The sequence below is a fragment of the Nerophis ophidion genome, linkage group LG18 (assembly GCF_033978795.1).
Source record: "Nerophis ophidion isolate RoL-2023_Sa linkage group LG18, RoL_Noph_v1.0, whole genome shotgun sequence".
Lineage (NCBI taxonomy): Eukaryota > Metazoa > Chordata > Actinopteri > Syngnathiformes > Syngnathidae > Nerophis > Nerophis ophidion.
This window is the reverse complement of record NC_084628.1, coordinates 47,102,134-47,112,133: the sequence shown is the minus strand read 5'-3', so window position 1 is coordinate 47,112,133 and position 10,000 is coordinate 47,102,134. Positions and strand designations below refer to the sequence as shown.

General features: G+C 38.5%; 1 protein-coding gene across 1 annotated transcript in view; it reads right to left on the bottom strand.

The window, feature by feature from the left end:
* The window catches only part of grik4 (glutamate receptor, ionotropic, kainate 4), a 1,015,986-nt gene that overhangs the window by 1,004,631 nt on the left and 1,355 nt on the right, over positions 1-10,000 (bottom strand).

Below are 10,000 nucleotides of genomic sequence, written 5' to 3'. Positions count from 1 at the left end.
CTCTGTGTGTGTGTATGTATGTATGTATGTATGTATGTATGTATGTATATATGTATATATGTATATATGTATATATGTATGTATATATATATATATATATATACATATATATATATATATATATATATATATATATATATATATATATATATATATATATATATATATATATATATATATATATATATATATATATATGTGTGTGTGTGTGTGTGTATGTATGTATGTATGTATGTATGTATGTATATATATATATATGTGTGTGTGTGTGTGTGTGTGTGTGTGTGTACACACACACACACACACACACACACACACACACACACACACACACACACACACACACACACACACATATCCATCCATCCATTTTCTACCGCTTATTCCCTTTCGGGGTCGCGGGGGGCGCTGGCGCCTATTCCAGCTACAATCGGGCGGAAGGCAGGGTACACCCTGGACAAGTCGCCACCTCATCGCAGGGCCAACACAGATAGACAGACAACATTCACACTCACATTCACACACTAGGGCCAATTTAGTGTTGTCAATCAACCTATCCTCAGGTGCATGTCTTTGGAGGTGGGAGGGGCCTATCCCCAGGTGCATGTCTTTGGAGGTGGGAGGAAGCCGGAGTACCCGGAGGGAACCCACGCATTCACGGGGAGAACATGCAAACTCCACACAGAAAGATCCCGAGCCTGGATTTGAACCCAGGACTGCAGGAACTTCGTATTGTGAGGCAGACGCACTAACCCCTCTGCATATATATATATATATATACACACACATATACAGTATATAATAGGGGTGTAACGGTACACAAAAATTTCGGTTCGGTACGTACCTCGCTTTAGAGGTCACGGTTCGGTTCATTTTCGGTACAGTAAGAAAACAACAAAATATAAATGTTTTGGTTATTTATTTACCAAATTTGTAAACAATGGGTTTATCCTTTTAACATTGGGAACACTAATAATTCTGCCCACGTTAATCCCCATTAAACTACCTCAAGTTTGTTGCTTTGATTAAATAAAATGAAAAAACCTTTCTTCTACATATAAAAAGTGCAACATTAAACAGTTTCCATTGAAACTGTTTGATGTCAACTCATCATGCTTAATTTATTACAGCATTTGGGAAGCCTGTAGTTGACTTTTATTATGTAAATGTTGTATTTTTATCAACATGTGATAGCAGGGACCCTGCTATTCAAAACTAGGCTGCTACATTACTAATGATTCATGTAACTATAGCTGAAAAATAGTACAATTGCAATAGGAGAGACTATTCATCCCTAAACACAATAGAATTCAATAAATAACAGACAGACCGGGCTTTGCTGCCCCTAACACACACACATGCACACTCACACCCAGTTACGCACGCACGCACACACAGCAAAATGAGCTAACGTTACGCTAAAAGCTAATTGGCCCTCACCTCAAGCCTATACTGTGAGCGAACTGAGCTGCAGTTTAAGTTTCTAGAAGGTCAACCGGCTCATAGTGATGATAGTAATACTTGTGACTGGGAAGTGTTTAGTATAATTTGGGTAGAGTGCGCTGCTCCCCTGCTAAACGAATATCTGCTCGACGCTAAAGCATTGACTACATTGTTCTAAAGTCTGAATACGCACTGCTGATTGGCTTTGTATGTAACCAATCAGATGGTTGTGTGGGCGGGACAATGCTTGCTGCTCAGACAGAGCCACAGAGGCAGAAAGCAGAGCAGCTTGTGAAGACTTCAATCAATCAATCAATCAATGTTTATTTATATAGCCCCAAATCACAAATGTCTCAAAGGACTGCACAAACCATTACGACTATAACATCCTCGGAAGAACCCACAAAAGGGCAAGGAAAACTCACATCCAGTGGGACGCCAGTGACAATGCTGACTATGAGAAACCTTGGAGAGGACCTCAGATGTGGGCAACCCCCCCCCCTCTAGGGGACCGAAAGCAATGGATGTTGAGCGGGTCTAACATGATACTGTGAAAGTTCAATCCATAGTGGCTCCAACACAGCCGCGAGAGTTCTGCTTCTAAACTCGTTCGGTATGCCCGCGTGCTGAACCGAAACCCCCGTACCGAAACGGTTCAATACAAATACACGTACCGTTACACCCCTAATATATATATATATATATAGCTTTTTTTTTTAACTTGGGACTTTCCGGGTTTTGGACGTTAGCGGGCCGGATATGGCCTGCAGTCCGTGGTTTGGGGACTCCTGACCTATATTGCTTAAGCACCGTCTACATCACATATCAACTGCCTGTCAAACAAATCCAAACAACCAGGGTTTCTAATAGTTTCCAGAGGGAAAACAGCAATCCAGCTTCTGAAGAAGTTTTCACAACAAAGGGCCACATCGTGATAGCATGGACTAGAGCAGGTCGTTAGAGGATTTTAGTTTTCGGTCCGGCCCTCATTGACTAAGGACCATTGCAAAGTCACCAGCCTTGGCGTCACTATAGACAGTGATTTTAAACTTGACAAACAAGTAAATGGCGTTTTTAAAAATCGTGTTTTTATCATCTTCATTTTTTAGCAAAAAGTAAAACCGTTTATATCTTTTAACCTTTTTGAGCAAGTCGTGCATGCTTTGATTCAAATGGCCTGGACTACTGCAATGCACTTTATTCCGGCATTGGCCAAAAAGCTCTCTCTAGGTTGCAGTTAGTCCAGAACGCAGCAGCACAACTTTTAACAGGGGCCAGGAAACACCAGCATATAACCCCAAATCTTGACTCCCTGTTTATTTTGGAATTGATTTTAAAATGTTGTTTGGTTTTAAAGGCCTACTGAAATGAGATTTTCTTATTTAAACGGGGATAGCAGGTCCATTCTATGTGTCATACTTCATCATTTCACGATATTGCCATATTTTTGCTGAGAGGATTTAGTAGAGAACATCGACGATAAAGTTTGCAACTTTTGGTCGCTAATAAAAAAGCCTTGCCTGTAACGGAAGTAGCAGACGATGTGCGTGTGACGTCACCGGTGTGAGGGCTCTTCACATCTGAACATTGTTTATAATGTGAGCCACCAGCAATAAGAGCAATTTGGACCGTGAAAGCAATGATTTCCCCATTAATTTGAGCGAGGATGAAAGATTTGTGGATGAGGAAAATGAGAGTGAAGGACTAAAAAAAAAAAAGAAAAGGCGACAGCTCCAGTGGTAGTGTTTCAGATGTAATTAGACACATTTACTTGGATAATTCTGGAAAATCCCTTATCTGCTTATTGTGTTAATAGTATTTTAGTGAGATTATAAAGTCATACCTGATCATCTTAATGATTTCTCACAATAAATATATATTTTTGATGACATGTTTTAAATAGGTTAAAATCCAATCTGCACTGTTAGAATATATAACAAATTGGACCAAGCTATATTTCTAACAACGACAAATCATTATTTCCTCTAGATTTTCCAGAACAGAATTTTTAAAAGAAATTCAAAATACTTTGAAATAAGATTCGAATTTGATTGTACACATTTTCTAGATTTGCCAGAATTATTATTTTTTATTTTAATCATAATAAGTTAGAAGAAATATTTCACAAATATTCTTCGTCGAAAAAACAGAAGCTAAAATGAAGAATTAAATTAAAATTGTTCATTATTCTTTACAATAAAATCAATAAATTGACTTGAACATTGATTTAAATTGTCAGGAAATTAGAGGAAGGAATTTGAAAAGGTAAAAAGGTATATGTGTTTAAAAATCCTAAAATCATTTTGAAGGTTGTATTAATTCTCTAAAATTGTCTTTCTGAAAGTTATAAGAAGCAAAGTAAAAAAATTAATGAATTTATTTAAAACAAGTGAAGACCAAGTCTTTAAAATATTTTCTTGGATTTTCAAATTCTATTTGAGTTTTGTCTCTCTTAGAATTAAAAATGTCGAGCAAAGCGAGACCAGCTTGCTAGTAAATAAATACAATTTAAAAAAAAGAGGCAGCTCACTGGTAAGTGCTGCTATTTGAGCTATTTTTAGAACAGGCCAGCGGGCAACTCATCTGGTCCTTACGGGCTACCTGCGTTGGTGACCCCTGTTCTAGAACATTCTGCCCCTCCATGTTCCAACTCCTCCCACAGTGGACTCTTTTAAGTATCATCTTAAGACCCACTTGTATTCTCTGGCTTTTAACACTACATGTGTTGATTGATCCTCTGTGTTTTTAAATGTGTATTTCTATTTATTTTTTAAATTGGTTTTATCCTTTAAAATCGTTTTTAATCATTTTTATTGTTTATATTGTTCTTATATTTATTTGTTTTTTATTCAGTCATTGGTAGAGCTAAGGATAATATTTAAATATCGTTTTTAATACTGTTGTGCAGCACTTTGGAAACATGTTTGTTGTTTAATGTGCTAGACAAATGAAGTGCAATCCCAATTCCATCCTATTTAACAGTATTAATATCATGGAAAACAAGTCTAACTTACCCCTAAAAGTGGATGTTCCCTGGCTGCTGGCAGTGAGTACAAGTCACATTCGTCGTGAAGAAGACAGGAGAGACATCTTTTCATCACGTCTTCATCTTCAAGCTCACCAGGTGTCATAATGAGGTTCATTTCCCCTCATTGACCGATGGGGGCAAAAGTGGCTTACTGCTTGGTAAATCAACGAGATTGGCCAGAAGAAGAAGAAGCGACCAATCAAATGCGCTGTAGGGAATGCGGGGGGCGTGGTCATCTATGCCCTGCGTCGAAAGTGCTGGAAATAATGCATTTATATTTTAATAAGTGACAGAGCGTGACGTGGCCAGAATACATCTGGGGTAAAATATTATATGTCATCTAATAATTTAAATTTGTAATATGCTCAATAATGTTGTGTTGACCGCACGTTTCAGCTCGGATATTGTTTAAAAGAAAAAGTGGACTTCGTTGCGTTACGTACATGCGTGACCAAAGATCGTATATTGTGAGAGGATGTCCAGGGTGGAATAAAGAGCATAAATATACAACATAAATGCATAACAAATAAATAACACGAATCAATAGCATAAACAAATGGAATAAAAGAGCATAAATGTACAACATTAATAAATGGAATAAAGAGCATTAATATTTACATTCTTGGGGCTTCACGGTGGCAGAGGGGTTAGTGCGTCTGCCTCACAATACGAAGGTCCTGCAGTCCTGGGTTCAAATCCAGGCTTGGGATCTTTCTGTGTGGAGTTTGCATGTTCTCCCCGTGACTGCGTGGGTTCCAGGGTGTACCCCGCCTTCCGCCCGATTGTAGCTGAGATAGGCGCCAGCGCCCCCCCGCGACCCCAAAAGGGAATAAGCGGTAGAAAATGGATGGATGGATGTCCAGGGTGTACGACGCCCTCCGCCCGAATGCGGCTGAGATAGGCTACAGCGAGCCCAAAAAGGGACAAACGGTAGAAAATACATAGATATATGCATACATATTTATATATATAAATATAATACATGCACATATATATATATACATACATATATATATATATATATAAAACCTCTGTGTTTTTAGGTGACAAAGGTGTCATATATATATATTTATTTATTTACATACATATATATATATATATATATATATATATATATATATGAGTGTGTGTATACATGTATATTTATTTACATATATATACATATATATTTATTTACATTTACATTTATATATATATATATATATATATATATATATATATATATATATATATATATATATATATATATAAATGGGTTGTACTTGTATAGCGCTTTTCTACCTTCAAGGTACTCAAAGCGCTTTGACATATATATATATATATATATATATATATACATACATCCATCCATTATCTACCGCTTGTCCCTTTTGGGGTCGCTGGAGCCTATCTCAGCTGCATTCGGTGTATGTATATATATGTATGTATATATATATATATATATATATATATATATATATGTGTGTATACATATATATTTATTTACATATATATATATATATATATATATATATATATATATATATATATATATATATATATATATATATATATATATATATATATATATATATACTTTTGTCAACTAAAGAAAACACTGAGGACATTACCTGGGTGTGCCCTAATGGTAGTTACGGCCACATAGACAGATACTGATACAAGAGTGGCAGTCATAAAGCAGAGACATGGTTCAATTCAGTGTGTAGCAGAAGGACGCTAACTGATAATTGATGCCAATTAACCCTAAATAATAACATGTTTTTAGCAGCATTTGTGGAATTTTTTCACATTTCAAGCAATATGTACCAGTGTTCTTTTTGTAAAAATAAATGTAAATTTGTTTAATAATGAAATGCAATTATTGTATTTAACATTTAACAGTGCTGTCCAGTTGTTATATTTTAATTTGTTATCATTCTAAGTCTCATATGCAAGTAACATATAAAGTCGGCTTTGCATGCAGTTTCAATTCCCAGACATTAGATGGCAGTAGTGTATAGCAGGTGTGTCAAAGATACGCCCGAGGGATGAGTTTGCTAAGTATAAAAATCGCCCTGAAATTTTTTAATGAAAACAGCTGTTCTAAATGTGTCCACTAGATGTCACAATAGCAATGTTTTGTATCTTTGTAGATGATGCTACATATGTACAAAATAAACCATATGATGTTAGTACATCAGTCGAGGAAAACGATCAAACTACATAAATAACATCCTGTAATTAGTTTTTTTGTTCTGAGGGTTCCTGGTTCAATCCCCACCTTCTACCATCCTCGTCACGTCCGTTGTGTCCTTCAGCAAGACACTTCACCCTTCATTTTGGGATCAACACACACACAAAGGTGTTTATTATCCCTTTGCATTCATATTTTACCTGATAGTAAAAGATACACCACTATCAAGGAGGTGGTCTGAGAAGTAAAAGATGTTCAGATGTTGTTAATATTCAGTGTGTGGAGAGGCACAGCCAGCGAACGAGCAGCGGGGCAGGACACGCTAGAGCCCGGCTCAAGATGGCGGCGAGGAGGCGGAGAATGCGGTTGAGTGGAGAGGCGGGGTGTGCCGGGACCGACGCCGCAGTCAAGTGCAGGTGCGTGGATCAATAATAATAATAATAATAATAATGGATTAGATTTATATCGCGCTTTTCTATTGTTAGATACCCATCATTCATTCACACCTGGTGGTGGTAAGCTACATCTGTAGCCACAGCTGCCCTGAGGTAGACTGCCAGTTCTCGCCTACGGCCCCTCCGACCACCACCTATCATTCATTCATCATTCATTCACCAGTGTGAGCGGCACCGGGGGCAAGGGTGTGGTGTCCTGCCCAAGGACACAACGGCAGCGATTTGGATGTCAATAGGTGGGAAGCGAACCTGCAACCCTCAGGTTTCTGGCACGGCCGCTCTACCCACTACGCCATGCCGCCCCTGGTACACAATTAACATTTCTCCTCACGAGAAGGAGGAGAGAACGAGGCGAAGGAGGTGGCGAGCCCGCAGCAGTGCACGAGAACCGAAAGCGACAGAGAGCAAGACGACGACGACGAGGGCGGCTGAAAAGCAACCGAGGAGCGAGCAGCAGAGAAGGATTTGAAAAGCGACCAGACCTGAAGACAAGCTGAGTTGAAAAATAAAGCGAGTCAAACCTGCTCGAAAGCAATGTCCTTCCTTGATGGTCCTGGGAACCCGCACGACAGCAAGCGACTGTCACACAGTGTTTTATAGTTCATAGATAATATTGTAAATCCCACTTTCCTTGTTTTAACTTACATCTTGGGTGTACCATTCAGTAAAAAAAACTGTAAAATTCCACTCCGTTTTTTTGAGGTGGTCTGTCATTACGTTTTTAGAACTCTGTCAGACATTGTGACTTTTGGTATTAGTGTTCCTGGGGGGGGGGGGAAAGGGAACCAAACACAGGAGATTTTACAGCTAAAATAGGTTGATTGGCAACACTAAATTGGCCCTAGTGTGTGAATGTGAGTGTGAATGTTGTCTGTGTGACGCTTGGCTGGCGGTATAGCTCGGTTGGTAGAGTGGCCGTGCCAGCAACTTGAGGGTTGCAGGTTCGATTCCCGCTTCCGCCATCCTAGTCACTGCCGTTGTGTCCTTGAGCAAGACACTTTACCCACCTGCTCCCAGTGCCACCTACACTGGTTTAAATGTAACTTAGATATTGGGTTTCACTATGCAAAGCGCTTTGAGTCACTAGAGAAAAACGCTATATAAATATAATTCACACAATTCACATATTGTGGAGATGCGGTTGCATTCTCTCGTGATGCAAGCGGAATGGAACACAGCGTGAAGGTAAGAATGATGATTTATTAAACTACAAAACAGACTACGAACAGAAAACTTGCACAAAAGGCACTAGAGACAAAAACCAACAGAACTAGCATGTGAGCTAGACAGCACTAAGGACGCTAGCATGTGAGCTAGGAAAATAAACATACAAATAGCGTGGAAGCTAATGAGTTCAAAAGTACTTTACCACAAAGCGGGATAGCGACATCACCTGTTGCATGGAAAGCAAATTTTTACACTGCGAGGCCGAATGGCAAACAAAGGCAGGGTTAAATATATAGATAGTACTTTATTGATTCCTTCAGGAGAGTTCCTTAAGGAAATAGGGAGGTAATCAAAGAGCAGGCGCGTGAGAAACACAAGGCAGGTGACACAAATACGTAACTAGGCTACGGAACAAAATAGGAAGTGCCACCAGGAACTAAGGAAGTCAAATAATAAACAGGATGTGATATACAAAACAGAAAAAAACAGAATAGCGGATCATGACAGTCTGTCTAACTGTGTTGGCCCTGCGATGAGATGGCGACTTGTCCAAGGTGTATCCCGCCTTCCGCCCTAATGCAGCTGAGATAGGCCAAAAAGGGCAAGCGGTAGAAAATGAATGGATGGATGGTATATATATACCATTCATACACACATACACATTGGCCCCCCAGATACATGTTTTCTCTCGATGTTGTAGCTTCTATCTTACAATAAACAACCGCTTTGCTTTCATTCTCGCTGCAAAAATGGCTTTCATTTGGTATCAAACTAACAAGAAATTGCAACCAAACGTCCTAATGTAAGTGATCCTCACAGCGAGTTGGCGATACCTCGCTTTAGATTTGCCAGATTAACATCCCCGCATGAAATGGAGCATCTAGCCAGCCAAGCACGTTTGTTTACAACTGCGGCATTTTCTATTCATGTTGGGATCAACACACACACACACACACACACACATTCACACGCACACACACTACTCTGGCTGGCCTGAAAAGCAGCTTTTTAAAAGCGACGTGATTGCCAACTGCCAAAAATGCAATTTTGCAATAAAAAAAATCACCATAGAGTGTCAAAAAAAAAAAAAGCATGCAAACCATTTTATTATGACTGCTAATTACCCAACATGCACGTTTGTGTGCCACATTATGAGAGTGATAAACATGGATTATCATGCACATCAGCACCTGCAGTAAAATGAATATGAAGACAGCATCCTGGACGACCCTGCTAAAGGGTTTCAACTATATATTTAAAAAAAAAAAAAAACATTATAACATCATATGATTTTTTTTTCTTTTTTTTTGAGGGGGAAAAAAGAAAAAAAAAATCTAAATCAGGGGTCACCAATGGGGTGCCCGCGGGCACCAGGTCGCCCGTAAGGACCAGATGAGTCGCCCGCTGGCCTGTTCTAAAAATAGCTCAAATAGCAGCACTTACAAGTGAGCTGCCTCTATTTTTTAAATGTTATTTATTTACAAGCAAGCTGGTCTCGCTTTGCTCGACATTTTTAATTCTAAGAGAGACAAAACTCAAATAGAATTTGAAAATCTAAGAAAATATTTTAAAGACTTGGTCTTCACTTGTTTAAATAAATTCATTTTTTTTTTTTTACTTTGCTTCTTATAACTTTCAGAAAGACAACTTTAGAGGAAAAATACAACCTTAAAAGTAATTTTAGGATTTTTAAACACATATACCTTTTTACCTTTTAAATTCGTTCCTCTTCTT